The sequence below is a fragment of the Nansenia antarctica genome (assembly GCF_963989245.1).
Source record: "Nansenia antarctica genome assembly, chromosome: 5".
Lineage (NCBI taxonomy): Eukaryota > Metazoa > Chordata > Actinopteri > Argentiniformes > Microstomatidae > Nansenia > Nansenia antarctica.
In genome coordinates, this window is record NC_137690.1 from 65897325 (window position 1) to 65912227 (window position 14903).

The 14903-nt window shown below is 42.5% G+C and overlaps 1 pseudogene across 1 annotated transcript; it reads right to left on the bottom strand.

The window, feature by feature from the left end:
* Window positions 1-7953: 7953 nt before the first annotated feature.
* LOC308158254 (5'-3' exonuclease PLD3-like) lies at window positions 7954-14448 on the bottom strand (annotated as a pseudogene). Its single transcript has 6 exons — window positions 14428-14448; window positions 10553-10756; window positions 9885-10024; window positions 9153-9319; window positions 8742-8841; window positions 7954-8141 (listed from the first exon to the last, which is right to left on the bottom strand). The product of its transcript is annotated as a 5'-3' exonuclease PLD3-like (transcript).
* Window positions 14449-14903: the final 455 nt, after the last annotated feature.

The window sequence follows — 14903 nt, forward strand, 5'->3', positions numbered from 1 at the left end:
ATTACACAGAAAGCAGTAAACCAAAGGTGAAAATGTCTAAAACGGGTCTTAAAATAGCTGGGAGGGTCTTACCTAAACAGGCAACTCTCCTGATATGGGACACAGCATTTCCCAGAAGACCATGGCCCTTCTCCTTGGTAGCTGTAGAGACATTAAAAAACACATTACTCTCTGTCTGTTAAAAGCAGTCATAACCATAATGTAACTCAACGCAGAAGAGAGAAAACAAATGGCTCAAATAAGTACTGACTCTCCAGTGTCTTGGGGATGGGCGCCATGGTTGCTGCGGGGTCCATCATTGTTGCGGGGTCCATTGGGTCCAGCAGCGCTCCAGGTCCCTGTCCTGGACCCGTGGAGGCCATTACACTGGGGTTCAGAAGTTCGGGGGACCTCCTCACTGGACATATTGTTACTAGGAAAAAACATGATAAAATGTTCGTCAACATCACCACGGCCATTACAGTCAGCACTCGAGTTGAGGGGGGATGAGGGGGGATGGCATCCCCTCTGAAATAAAAACAGTAAAAATCACCCCCCTTCTAAAACTGCCATCCCCCCTTTCCACCCCTTATGTCATTCTATCAATGAACGTGGTATTACTGCTATTTCAACATTTAGTTTTGCGCATATTGAGTAAAATACTGTGGGCGAGGGGGCACGCGCACACATGCAATGACATTTTTACCAAGTCACTGACGCTGTGGGGATGCTAAAATTGTCCCCATATGATAAAATCCACCATCCCCCCCCTGATTTTCTTTTACAACTTGAGTACTGATTACAGTCATTACAGACTGAAAAAAAAACATGATCAAATTATCGTCATCATCACCACAGTCATTATAATCATTACAGACTGACTGGGTGTAAGGAGTTAAGCCACAGCAGTAATTACCGTACCTGCACTCCTAGAGTGTATGTGTCCTGGAGTGGTAGATGGAGGATCCCACAGACAGCAAGAATTCATGACGGGAACCATCTTAAGGGCAGCTGTCGTTGGTGGAGCCATCATTGGTGGAGGTGATGGAAAGGGCATGCTCTGTGAAAAATAATTATATAAATAAAATCTGCTCAATGAAACTAACCTGAATGAGTTGGATAAAAAGCAATGCTTGTACAGTTAGAATATGACTGCTGTAAGATGATAGTTAAATGTGGACCTTAAGGTGTAGCTGGATCTAAATCCTGCCCCTTGTCCTCTGATGAAGCGCATGTTTTACCCCTGTGTGTAGTAATCTGGGGTCTCACCTCAAGGCAGGTTTTTGGTCGAACTCCCAGCTGTTGTGGAGGCTCAACACCCAGAGCGCCAATCTCCAGCAGATCCCACTTATATAGGGGGTTGGTGTCAGGGAGCTGTTGGGGATTAAATGCCTTCAAGAAGGCAAACTGTGTCGGGGTCACAGTGTTTTTGGCCACTGCCTTATCCAGAACCATCATGGGCATTGTCCAGGCGATCTCCACCTGAACCATCATGGGCGATGTCCTCCTCACCATGGAGAGGGCCTTTGGAAGGAGCTCCACCTTCCAGAGGCACGTTTTAGTGTCAAGCTGTTGTGGAGGCTCAACCTCCTGACTAAGAAGCTCCACCTCATCCCTCTGTGGAGGGGTAGATTGGGGCTCCCAACCTTCCCTCTGTGGAGGTGGTACAACCTCAGGGGCTGTCATGATGTCCTGGGGCTCTGCCTTGGCCTCATCAACAGACTGGAGGGTCTGGTGGAGGGTTATTTCCTCCACACCTGTAGCCACACCCACAGCACCCATCTCCAGATCCCACTTTGATGGGGGGTCAGCGTCAGGGAGGATGTCCCCCTGGTCCCTCTGTTGGGGATTAAATGTTGTATAGAAGGCAAACTGTGTCGTGGTGTCTGCCTTGGCCTGAGAGTTGACACCTGTCATGGGAGGTGTGTTAACCACTGACAGGGCCTTTGGGAGGAGCTCCACCTCTTTCCTCTGGGGAGGGGTAACAACCTCCGGTGCTGTGTCTTCATCCCTGTGGGTAAAGAGGAGGACACTGGGAATCTCCACCTCTGGTAGGAGCTCCACCTCATCCCTCATCATCGTCCGATGGAGGGTCCTTTTCTCAACTAGGACACTGGGAATCTCCTCCTCATCCCTCTGTGGAGGGGTACATGCCTCTTTGGCCTCATCAACAGACTGGAGGGTCTGGTGGAGGGTCATTTCCTCAATGAGGACGCTGGGCATCTTCACCTCAACCGTCATAGGAGGTGTCCTCACCATGGAGAGGGCCTCTGGAAGGAGCTCCACCTCATCCCTCTGTGGAGGGGTACATGCCTCTTTGGCCCTGGGGCCCTCTTCTCTCTGAGGAGGGGGTACAACCTCAGGGGCTGTCATGATGTCCTGGGGCTCTGCCTTGGCCTCATCAACAGACTGGAGGGTCTGGTGGAGGGTTATTTCCTCCACACCTGTAGCCACACCCATAGCCCATGTAGCCCATGTAGCACAAGATCTCCAGATCCCACTTTGATGGGGGGTCGGCGTCAGGGAGGATGTCCCCCTGGTCCCTCTGTTGGGGATTACATTTTGTATAGAAGGCAAACTGTGTCGTGCTGTCTGAGAGTTGACACCTGTCATGGGAGGTGTGTTTACCACTGACAGGGCCTTTGGGAGGAGCTCCACCTCTTTCCTCTGGGGAGGGGTAACAACCTCCGGTGCTGTGTCTTCATCCCTGTGGGTAAAGAGGAGGACACTGGGAATCTCCACCTCTGGTAGGAGCTCCACCTCATCCCTCATCATCGTCCGATGGAGGGTCATTTTCTTAACAAGGACACTGGGAATCTCCACCTCATCCCACTGTGGAGGGGTACATGCCTCTTTGGCCTCATCAACAGACTGGAGGGTCTGGTGGAGGGTCATTTCCTCAATGAGGACGCTGGGCATCTTCACCTCAACCGTCATGGGAGGTGTCCTCACCATGGAGAGGGCCTCTGGAAGGAGCTCCACCTCATCCCTCTGTGGAGGGGTACATGCCTCTTTGGCCCTGGGGCCCTCTTCTCTCTGAGGAGGGGGTACAACCTCAGGGGCTGTCATGATGTCCTGGGGCTCTGCCTTGGCCTCATCAACAGACTGGAGGGTCTGGTGGAGGGTCATTTCCTCCACGAGGACACTGGGGATCTTCACCTCACCTGTCAAGGGAGGCGTCCTCACCATGGAGAGGGGCTCTGAGGAGAGCTCCACCTCATCCCTCTCTAGAGAGATTATCTGTGGGTGGTTCTCATTTGAGACAGACTTTGGTCAAAGTCAAAAATAAGAACAATTAGTCCAAAACAATGAAACATACAGTTGATATCATAGTAAGTGACACACTCATATTATGATAAAAACCTGCACACAATATTTGCATGCTGTATTGATTGAGAATGTTTATTTTGGTCCCTTTACAATTCATAATACAGATATTAAAAATGTACACAGTCACAATGCGTAACACCAGGACCAAAAAGGTGTAGGCTGAAGCCATGGCTTATTGCGCCTACCCTTTTTACATGTATGGGTTTTTCCCCATGAGTACATAATCAAAACATTGAAACTTTTATAAACAAAAATTCACTTACGCATCTTAACAGAAAACTCAAAAGTACCAAACAAAAAACTATATTAATGCACCTAACCTTTTTACATTAGTGGTTTTCCCCTTATGAGTGCATAATCAAGACATAGAAACATTTATAAACACATTTTTACTTAAGCATGTTTTCAAAAATACCAAACAAAACTATATTTATACCTCTGTTTTGTACTTGTTAATCATCTTATTTTTTTGTAATTTCTTTAATCCTTTTAGTGTACTACACATTTTCATTATCTTTTCAAAAGTATTCCATAAGTTAACTCCTTTAACTGTTATACATCTTTGTTTTGCATTTGTTCTAATCTTTGTTTTCATAAACATACATATTCCTCTGAGTTCGTAATTACTCTGTCTAACTTGAAACAGTCTCTGGATACAGTCTGGAAGCATCTTATTTTTTACTTTATACATTACTTGTGCCATTTTGAAGTCCAAAATGTATCAATACATACAAATGTCACCATTATCAATATCACCACCACGATAATTACACTCAGAGTTATTGACATTGTTATTGACATGTCTGGCTATTAGGACATTACATTAAATTACATATCCTGTATGAGACTCATCTGACTACCTTTTGAAGGGTGAGCAGCAGACTGTCCATCGACTCTAAGGTGAGCAGCAGACTGTCTATCGACTCTAACCCTGATGTTCCACGTTCTGAGGCTTGTCCTCCAGACTCTTGGGGCGTGACTGAAGGACCAGTAGGCTGGCCAGACGGTACCTCATTCCCAGGGGCCACTGGGTAATAATAATGGTAATGATTGTTGATCACACCATAGTTATGGTTGATGTTCTGCAGTGCACCCCCACCAGTCTGGCTCCATTGGTAGCTCCCTGTAAAAAAAAAAAAAAAAAAAAGGAAACGGAGAAGAGGGTTGATACTCAGTCTTCAGATAAGGGGGTATCAATCATTATACATTATAATAACAGTTAGTTCCGACTAAGTAATTTGATTGGACAAGAGGCATTCCACGAGTGCCGATATACAGTATAACAGTACTGGGACTTTTAACTAATCACTCCGCCGCACAGGTGTTCTACTAAATGTTATAATTAGACTACATGTTTGTGTTCAGGTTACTAGGCAACAGTGCAGTTGACGTTCAGTTGCGGAGCCAAAATAAATGATTAAATAAACAAACAAATCATAATCTGTTGTCGCTTATTACTGTTAACTAATAAATTGCGCTCTAGAACTGTTAAAAATAAAACAAGTATAAAAGCAATATCACACTTGTGGTCGTGCTGTTATACTGAATATCAGCACTCCCTCTCGTGTGATAATGCTTAATTAAGACTCATCAGGAGTAGTGTGTGTAATGCTTACCTCCAACATCGTCTTGTCTCCTGTGGTTTTGAGCGTTACGTGCTCTGCTTTGCCCGTCAACAGGACACCGTCCACACCGTCCACACTGCAAAAAGTAAATCTAAGTAAGATGAAATATCTTAAATCAAGGCAATATATGCTTGTTTTCTGTCCGACTGCACTAGTTTTAAATTGTCCTGTTCTGTTGGCAGGTAATTTAGCTTATTTTAAGTAATATATCCCCCATTTTATAGTCAGTGTTTGAGGTTTGATTACTCACGCGAGTGCTATCCATGATAGGCCACTGGCCACCTCCTCTAAGGCAGCTGTGTCTTCTTGGTTTGTAAAGTAGGGGGCATTGAAATGATGCTCTCTCTTGTAGTAGATATGTAATGACACAGTAGTAGTATATTTTCTATCTCTCTAACTGATCTTCGTCTGCAACAGAGTGGTCTCAAAGAAGAACGACACTAATTCTAATGTGTCATTTTGCCATTTATGTGTCAGAACGACACTAATTCTAATGTGTCATAAAGCCAATTTCGCCAGTGGATTATGACGCGAACCAATTTCTGACATAACCACGCCCCCCGCTCGGTTCATGGGTCTACAAATCAATTTCATTTGAATAGATTCTCCCTAATTAAATACAGTTATTAACTAACATACACTCACCTGCGCATCAGCTGGTCATTGAGCATATTTGCCTCAGTTGGTCTGAGTCTATTCTCAAAATGCGGTCGAGGACAAGAGCCTTTAGCAGACCTAGTCTAATTGATATAGGAAAAGTGCTATACAAATAAGTTATTATTATTATTATTATTATTATTACAAGACTAAAAAATCCCTCACTCACATGAGTCACATGCTTCATTTCCTCAGAACGTTAGTAACTATAAATGGTTTGAAGTCTGTGAATTAGCGTTATTTTTGGTGTAGGCTGCTTGTATAAGAGTGTGCCTATAATAGCGGAGGTATTGATTGATTGATTGAAAACTTTATTAGAAGATTTGCAGAAGTAGGTACATGAAAGTACATATTACAAGGTCAACTAACAGGATAAAAACCCAAGAAAGCCACTGGCTTATTTCAATTTGGGTCCTTGATTCTCAATTCATCGTCATCGGTAAACATTATGAAAATTGATGTTCACAGAAATAGTGATAGAAAATGAATTGAAACTCATAGATGCAGTCTCTCTCTGATCCAACGTGATGTTTTCGCCACAAAACGCTCTGCTAATAATTCAAAGATGACATGAGTACGTACACAAGTAGTGTTCTTGTCGTTGTTTTGATTGACAGCACAGTGAATACGGTTTAGGAAATAAATAAATTCATCATTAGCAAGAGGTTGCATGGTTTTATTCATGGTTTTATTCATTCATGCAAATTGGAGGAAAGATAATTATCCACACTTCTGCATAAAACCACTAACAATAAAGTGGTTTATAACTTTATGAATTCAATTTAAGAACATTACCCAAAAAGGGTAGAGGGGAGTGATGGTGTAGGAATTTAATTCCAGTGCTTGCTGTCAAATATGCAATACATTCGTTTTTTTTACTGTTGTTCAACAACTATCTCCACTGTACTTATATTTTAGACACACTCCACATGGTGGAAATTAAAGGGAATTTCTGGACTTTCTCAATTATTATTCAAGGATGTAAATTCAGCCATGATGTATTCCTATGGGAAACATCCACTTGTTTTAAAAGGGAAGATTTAACATGAATTAAAAGCCCATATTATCCAGCCTGCATTGGAAAGCAAGAAACACAAATGAAGCATTAAAGGCACAACCTGGGTTTTGTTTTGTTTTTCATTTAAATGTTTAGGCAGAATATTACTTATAAATGTCTAATGAGCGTAGTACAACTGTCTCACCTTAATAGCATCCAAAATCAAAAGTTAACTAACCCTTCCCCTGCCAAACAGTGGGGTGCAAAGATTTGGGCACTCCTGGTTTAAATGTCTGTTACAATTAATCTCCAAGTGATTGAAAGCAAACCTGAACACTAAATGCTACAAAGTTAAACATGACACCTTTCTGCCAATTTTAAAGCAAGGTTTCTTTTTTATTATAATAAAAAACGTTTTACTCCAAGGTGATTTACTCGGCTTCAATGAGTCAGGTGAATATAATTCTAGGGTTGAACTATATATTCTGAAGTAACTCCATGCCTTCTAACGTATCCGTATATATTATTGAAAATCTGTGGAGAAATCTCAAACATGCCGTGCATGCAAGAAGGCCGAAGAATATTTCTGAGCAAGAGGTGTTCTGCCAGGAAGAATTCCAAAAACAAGAATTGAAAGACTCTTACTAGGCTACAGGAAGTGTTTGCAAGCTGTTATAGTTGCCCGAGGAGGAGTTACAAACTACTAGCTGACAGGGTTCCCAAACCTTTGCACAAGGCCTTTTTCCTTGTTTTATTATTTTGAAACTGTAAAAAGTTTAAAGATAAAAATGTATCTTACTTTAAAATGTGATGAAATGTGTCATGTTTAACTTTGTACCATTTAGAGGTTAGGTTTGCTTCTTTTCACTTAGATATTAATTGTAAAAGGCATTTTGACTAGGGGTGCCCACCCCACTGTATAATACCCAAACTAGAAGCTGCCAGAAATGTGGCTGAAAAACCAATTAAGAATTGCACCTTTAAAAAGAAGAAACCAGCATGCCAAGAAACATCAATCAAAAAACTCTACAGATACTATACATTTCTCCCTGAGATTGACTGGGATTTAGAGTTCCCAAAGCTACTGTGAAAATGTACCCTTTAAACCATACATCTATTGTATTCTAGAAACTAGTTGATAGTTTTTGATCATTGATAAGTGATAGATGGCAAAAAAATAATTTTTAAATCAGCATTTATCAAAAAATAATAATGATTAACACGACGCTATAATCTTTAAAATCGTCCCAGAGACGAAATGTACATCGTAAGTACCCCCTGCTGGATTGGAGGTCAGAGTCACTGTTAGAGGCAGGAGAAGTGTGGTGGTGGTGGTACTTCATCTAACTCTGTACGTGTATGTGTCTAACAGAGGTCTTTGAGGTCAGTGTGCTGGTTAAGTTGGCTGCTGTAGGAGGACTCCCAGTCCCTTTCGAACACGGCCTGCAGCTGTGACTGGAACGTGCCACCAAGCGATTGGGACGCAGTTTGGTTCACCACCAGCCCCGACCCGGCAGTGGTCACAAAGTAGTCCCCAGACCAGTTAGAGGTACTTTGAGAACACAAGACCAGACCAGTTAGAGGTACCTTGAGAACACAAGACCAGAACAGTTAGAGGTACCTTGAGAACACAAGGAAACAAGATGCCTTAGAGCTGATAGATGGAATCTGTTACACTGGATTTCAATAAAGAATCTGCGTAAAATGAAAAATGAAATGAAAATTTCCTATTTGTGTAAAGTCGACACATAAAATACGCTCAACATTTTTGCCTAGAGATACAATGGGTGATGCTTCAAATGATATCTGAGCAAACAGGTTTTTATTTCAGATAGGGTTGGGGACAATTGAATTTCAATGCAGTTGATTCAGGAAGTATTACTATTATTTTTTTTAATCAATGATTGCTAAAAGGGCATTCATTTTCAGTGAACTCTCAATAAATTGAAAAAAATGAATTGTTTTCAAATATTGGAAGTGTGAACTCAAATCACTTCACAAATTCAAATTGACCTTAACCCTGTTTTTGAGAGAGTGAATCAGTGGTCTAACAATGATTCACAATGCTTCCTAAGGATGACTTAAGGATGACTTTGATCTCACTAATGTTGATATATCTCACTACTGTTGAGTCTAGGAGAGAGGTGTATTACCTATGTAGGCAACCTTGTCTGTCACCATGTACTTGTTGTGGTTAACTCTGGCGAAGGGTATTTTCTTTTGCTTGGGATTGGCTGGCACAACAAAGATTTTCTGGAAAATAGAGAAGCAGAAATGGTACCATAAGCTCTTTTTAAATGTGACATCCTGTGCCCAATGACTTGCCCATATTGTGCCTAAACGTGTCATACTCTCAACCAAGCAACCAACACATACATCTCTGCTTACAACCTAAAGAAGACACTGTTCAACACCCAAACACCTCCATCCTTTCTGGACGTAGCTTATTAACAACATAAACAAAACAATGTCGATGAATCATCAACATGAGGATTATGTCTAAAAACTAACGTACAGTAAAGTGACAAAATAAGAAAGCAACTCTTAAGTCTAGGCCTACTCACCACCTGGATGTCCAGCCTTCTCTTGGGTTCCTGGTCCGAGGCCAGGGAGCGCAGGAAGGGCAGCATGATAGGCTGTGTGCTGGCCCAGCAGCTGATCAGCAGACGCACGCGCACACGCTTCTCATTATGCCACTCGCCTCAGCTGAGTGTCAATGTCGGCCCAGTACCTGCAGAGGGCGCCAGACCCACAGGGTTAGGGCCCAGAGATGGGGCTTTATTCATTCCATAACAGACAAACGCTCTAGGAGCCTTTTTACAAGACATGCTGGTAGGTAGAGCCATCTGACCAATGAGCTAGAGTAAGACTAATGAGCTAGAATAATACTCTCCATCAGCTTTGCCTCTCCACAACTTCAACTTTACCTCCAGGAACACTTATCATTGAACAATACTACTAGGCAATTGTTTGTCACACATTTTTATATTTATATCAATCTATTAATTTTGGCTTTATTAGACTAAACATTCCTGAGTCTGAGGCCTGCAAACTTACTTACTGCAAAAAGAAGCTGTTAATGAGTTCATGGGCATTGGGAGGAATGCCTCTCGGTGAGCAACGAGATCATTTTGGGGCATTATTTCCCTTTTTGGCTCAAGAGCGGAGGCTCTCTAGAATGTAACTTCCTAAGCAAAGTGGTAAGCAAAACTGACTTTAGATGGCTGCATAAGGGCTAATTCCCCAGTCTCCCTGAACTTAAAGTGGCAGTGAAGTTCCCTAGGAGGCTGACTGACCGTTTGGGGTGTGAGAACTCTGTGGTGAGGAAATAGTTCCTGACAACAATGTAGACAAACTGCTGTGCGTCCTCCATGACACTCCGGATGGACTGAAGGTCTTCGGTCCTCCCCGCGGCACAGAAGGATGGTGGGGAGCTCTGGGGAGGCAGGATATTGTTGTTAGCATGTGGGTAGTTATAAAGGGATAGTTCACGACACTACACGACACAGACATTATCAGCAGCAACATTTCTTTGCAAGAACTATCCCCACACATAGCGTTGGGGAGACATACTATAGTAAATACACTATAATAATATACATAATAATATCATAATATTAAATCACAGAATGGACCTATCGCTAAGCCACGCCCCCTTTGAAAACTCGGACAAACAAACAACGCTTCACTGGCATTGACTGACTGACCGACCGTGACTGAATGACATTCAATGACTTACAATGGCGGGAGTTGGCAAATTTCTGATTTCTGATTTACCACAGCAAGTAATAGACATGTTTTTTTGAAGATGACAAGAATATTTAGTCTCGAAGCTTTTCACCATCAGATATTAGCGAGTTGTTTGTCCGAGTTTTCTGCCTGACTTTTGCTGTGATATGATTGGACAATTTCTATTCTGGTGCGTCACGTGGCTTCGTGATAGATCCATTCCCTCAGGTCTTACAGATAGATAGACGCTGGAGGCCGTGCCGTTGAGTGGCAGCTGCATGGGCGTGTCCTTGTTGTAGGCGGTGGAGTAGCTGCTGGGCCAGGGGGAGGGGATACTGATGACGTCACTCTGGCCCAGATACCAGTAGGCCTCGAAGATCTTCCCCAGGTCTTCAGCCAAGCAGCTGCAGTTGTACACCACGGCTCCCAGCTCCTTCACCTGAGCAGGGACACAAGAGAAGACATACGTTTCCCAGTGTTTCAACCAACACTGATCTTTAGAGGTATTATTTTCAGAATCAATGGCTATATAAAGTCCTAAAAATGTATGTACCAATCCTAGATAGACCCAATACCATTAAGTCTGTCCTGCTTGGGGGTGTCGTCTTTGGAGGCTCGGCCAACCAGCAGGGTTAGTTTGCGGTGACAGTAATCAACCAGGTCCAGGACCGAGTCACCAGCTGCCTCACAGGAATCCTGTAACCACGGCACCACACACAAACTGTATTCTTATGATACACACGTGTGTTTGATACCATTCCTCATTCAGAGACATTAGCATGAAGCTCGTTAGCATGAAGCTCATTAACATGAAGCTCATTAGCATGAAGGTAATTAACATACAGCTCATTTACATACACACACACAGACACATACACACACAGTTCATTAACATACAGCTCATTAACATACAGCTCATTAGCATGAAGCTAATTAGCATACAGCTCATTAACATACAATACTGCTGCTCTGTCTACTGCAGGTCACACACAGCTCATTAACATACAGCTCATTAGCATGAAGCTCATTAGCATGAAGCTCAATAACATACAGCTCATTAACATACAGCTAATTAACATACAGCTCATTAGCATGAAGCTCATTAGCATGAAGCTAATTAGCATGAAGCTCAATAACATACAGCTCATTAACATACAGCTAATTAACATACAGCTCATTAGCATGAAGCTCATTAGCATGAAGCTCATTAGCATGAAGCTAATTAACATACAGCTCATTAACATACACACACACACAGACAGACACACGTATACACACACTCAGAGACATTAGCATGACGCTCATTAGCATGAAGCTCATTAACATGAAGCTCATTAGCATGAAGCTCAATAACATACAGCTCATTAGCATGAAGCTAATTAGCATACAACTCATTAGCATGAAGCTCATTAACATACAGCTCATTAGCATGAAGCTTATTAGCATACAGCTCATTAACATACAGTACTGCTGCTCTGTCTACTGCAGGTCACACACAGCTCATTAACATACAGCTCATTAGCATGAAGCTCATTAGCATGAAGCTCATTAGCATGAAGCTCATTAGCATGAAGCTCAATAACATACAGCTCATTAGCATGAAGCTAATTAGCATACAGCTCATTAACATACAGTACTGCTGCTCTGTCTACTGCTGGTCACACACAGCTCATTAACATACAGCTCATTAACATACAGCTCATTAGCATGAAGCTCGTTAGTATGAAGCTAATTAACATACAGCTCATTAACATACAGCTCATTAACACATACTTTTAAATAATTAATTAATAACATATACACACACAGACACACGTATACACACAGAGACATTAGCATGAAGCTCATTAGCATGAAGCTCATTAGCATGAAGCTCATTAGCATGAAGCTCATTAACATACAGCTCATTAACATACACACACAGACACACGTATACACACACTCAGAGACATTAGCATGAAGCTCATTAGCATGAAGCTCATTAGCATGAAGCTCATTAACATACAGCTCATTAACATACACACACACAGACAGACACACGTATACACACACACTCAGAGACATTAGCATGAAGCTCATTAGCATGAAGCTCATTAACATGAAGCTCATTAGCATGAAGGTAATTAACATACAGCTCATTTACATACACACACACACAGACACACACACACAGTTCATTAACATACAGCTCATTAACATACAGCTCATTAGCACGAAGCTCATTAACATACAGCTCATTAGCATGAAGCTTATTAGCATACAGCTCATTAACATACAGTACTGCTGCTCTGTCTACTGCAGGTCACACACAGCTCATTAACATTTAGCTCATTAGCATGAAGCTCATTAGCATGAAGCTCATTAGCATGAAGCTCAATAACATACAGCTCATTAGCATGAAGCTAATTAGCATACAGCTCATTAACATACAGTACTGCTGCTCTGTCTACTGCAGGTCACACACAGCTCATTAACATACAGCTCATTAGCATGAAGCTCATTAGCATGAAGCTCAATAACATACAGCTCATTAGCATGAAGCTAATTAGCATACAGCTCATTAGCATGAAGCTCATTAGCATGAAGCTTATTAGCATACAGCTCATTAACATACAGTACTGCTGCTCTGTCTACTGCAGGTCACACACAGCTCATTAGCATGAAGCTCATTAGCATGAAGCTCATTAGCATGACGCTCAATAACATACAGCTCATTAGCATGAAGCTAATTAGCATACAGCTCATTAACATACAGTACTGCTGCTCTGTCTACTGCAGGTCACACACAGCTCATTAACATACAGCTCATTAACATACAGCTCATTAGCATGAAGCTCATTAGTATGAAGCTAATTAACATACAGCTCATTAACATACAGCTCATTAACACATACTTTTAAATAATTCATTAATAACATATACACACACAGACACACGTATACACACAGAGACATTAGCATGAAGCTCATTAGCATGAAGCTCATTAGCATGAAGCTCATTAGCATGAAGCTCATTAACATACAGCTCATTAACATACACACACAGACAGACACACGTATACACACACTCAGAGACATTAGCATGAAGCTCATTAGCATGAAGCTCATTAACATGAAGCTCATTAGCATGAAGGTAATTAACATACAGCTCATTTACATACACACACAGACACACACACAGTTCATTAACATACAGCTCATTAACATACAGCTCATTAGCATGAAGCTTATTAGTATACAGCTCATTAACATACAGTACTGCTGCTCTGTCTTCTGCAGGTCACACACAGCTCATTAGCATGAAGCTAATTAGCATGACGCTCATTAACATACAGCTCATTAACATACAGCTCATTAGCATGAAGCTAATTAGCATACAGCTCATTAACATACAGTACTGCTGCTCTGTCTACTGCAGGTCACACACAGCTCATTAACATACAGCTCATTAACATACAGCTCATTAGCATGAAGCTCATTAGTATGAAGCTAATTTACATACAGCTCATTAACATACAGCTCATTAACATATACTTTTAAATAATTAATTAATAACATATACACACACAGACACACGTATACACACAGAGTCATTAGCATGAAGCTCATTAGCATGAAGCTAATTAGCATGAAGCTCATTAACATACAGCTTATTAACATACAGTACTGCTGCTGTACTACTGCAGGTCACACACACAACCCACTTTGACGTAAGCCACTCCCCCTAACTGTCTAAGCCACTCCCACTTTGACGTAAGCCACTCCCCCTAACTGTCTAAGCCACACCCACTTTGATACAAGCTCCACCCACTTTGATACAAGCCACTCCCCCTAAGTGTCTAAGCCCCTCCCACATTGACGTAAGCCACTCCCCCTAACTGTCTAAGCCCCTCCCACATTGACGTAAGCCACTCCCCCTAACTGTCTAAGCCCCTCCCACATTGACATAAGCCACTCCCCCTAACTGTCTAAGCCACATCCACTTTGATACAGGCCACTCCCACTTTGATACAAGCCACTCCCCCTAAGTGTCTAAGCCACGCCCACTTCGGTACAGGCCACTCCCACTTTGATACAAGCCACTCCCCCTAAGTGTCTAAGCCACACCCACTTCGATACAGGCCACTCCCATTTTGATACACGCCACACCCACTTTGATACAGGCCACACCCACATTGATACAAGCACCTCCCACTTTGATACAAGCCACTCCCCCTAACTGTCTAAGCCCCTCCCACATTGACGTAAGCCACTCCCCCTAACTGTCTAAGCCACTCCCACTTTGATACAGGCCACTCCCACTTTGATACAGGCCACACCCACTTTGATACAGGCCACTCCCCCTAACGGTCTAAGCCACTCCCACTTTGATACAGGCCACACCCGCTTTGATACAGGCCACTCCCCCTAACTGTCTAAGCCACACCCACATTGATACAAGCACCTCCCACTTTGATACAAGCCACTCCCCCTAACTGTCTAAGCCCCTCCCACATTGACGTAAGCCACTCCCCCTAACTGTCTAAGCCCCTCCCACATTGACGTAAGCCACTCCCACTCACACAGGTATACACACACACACACACA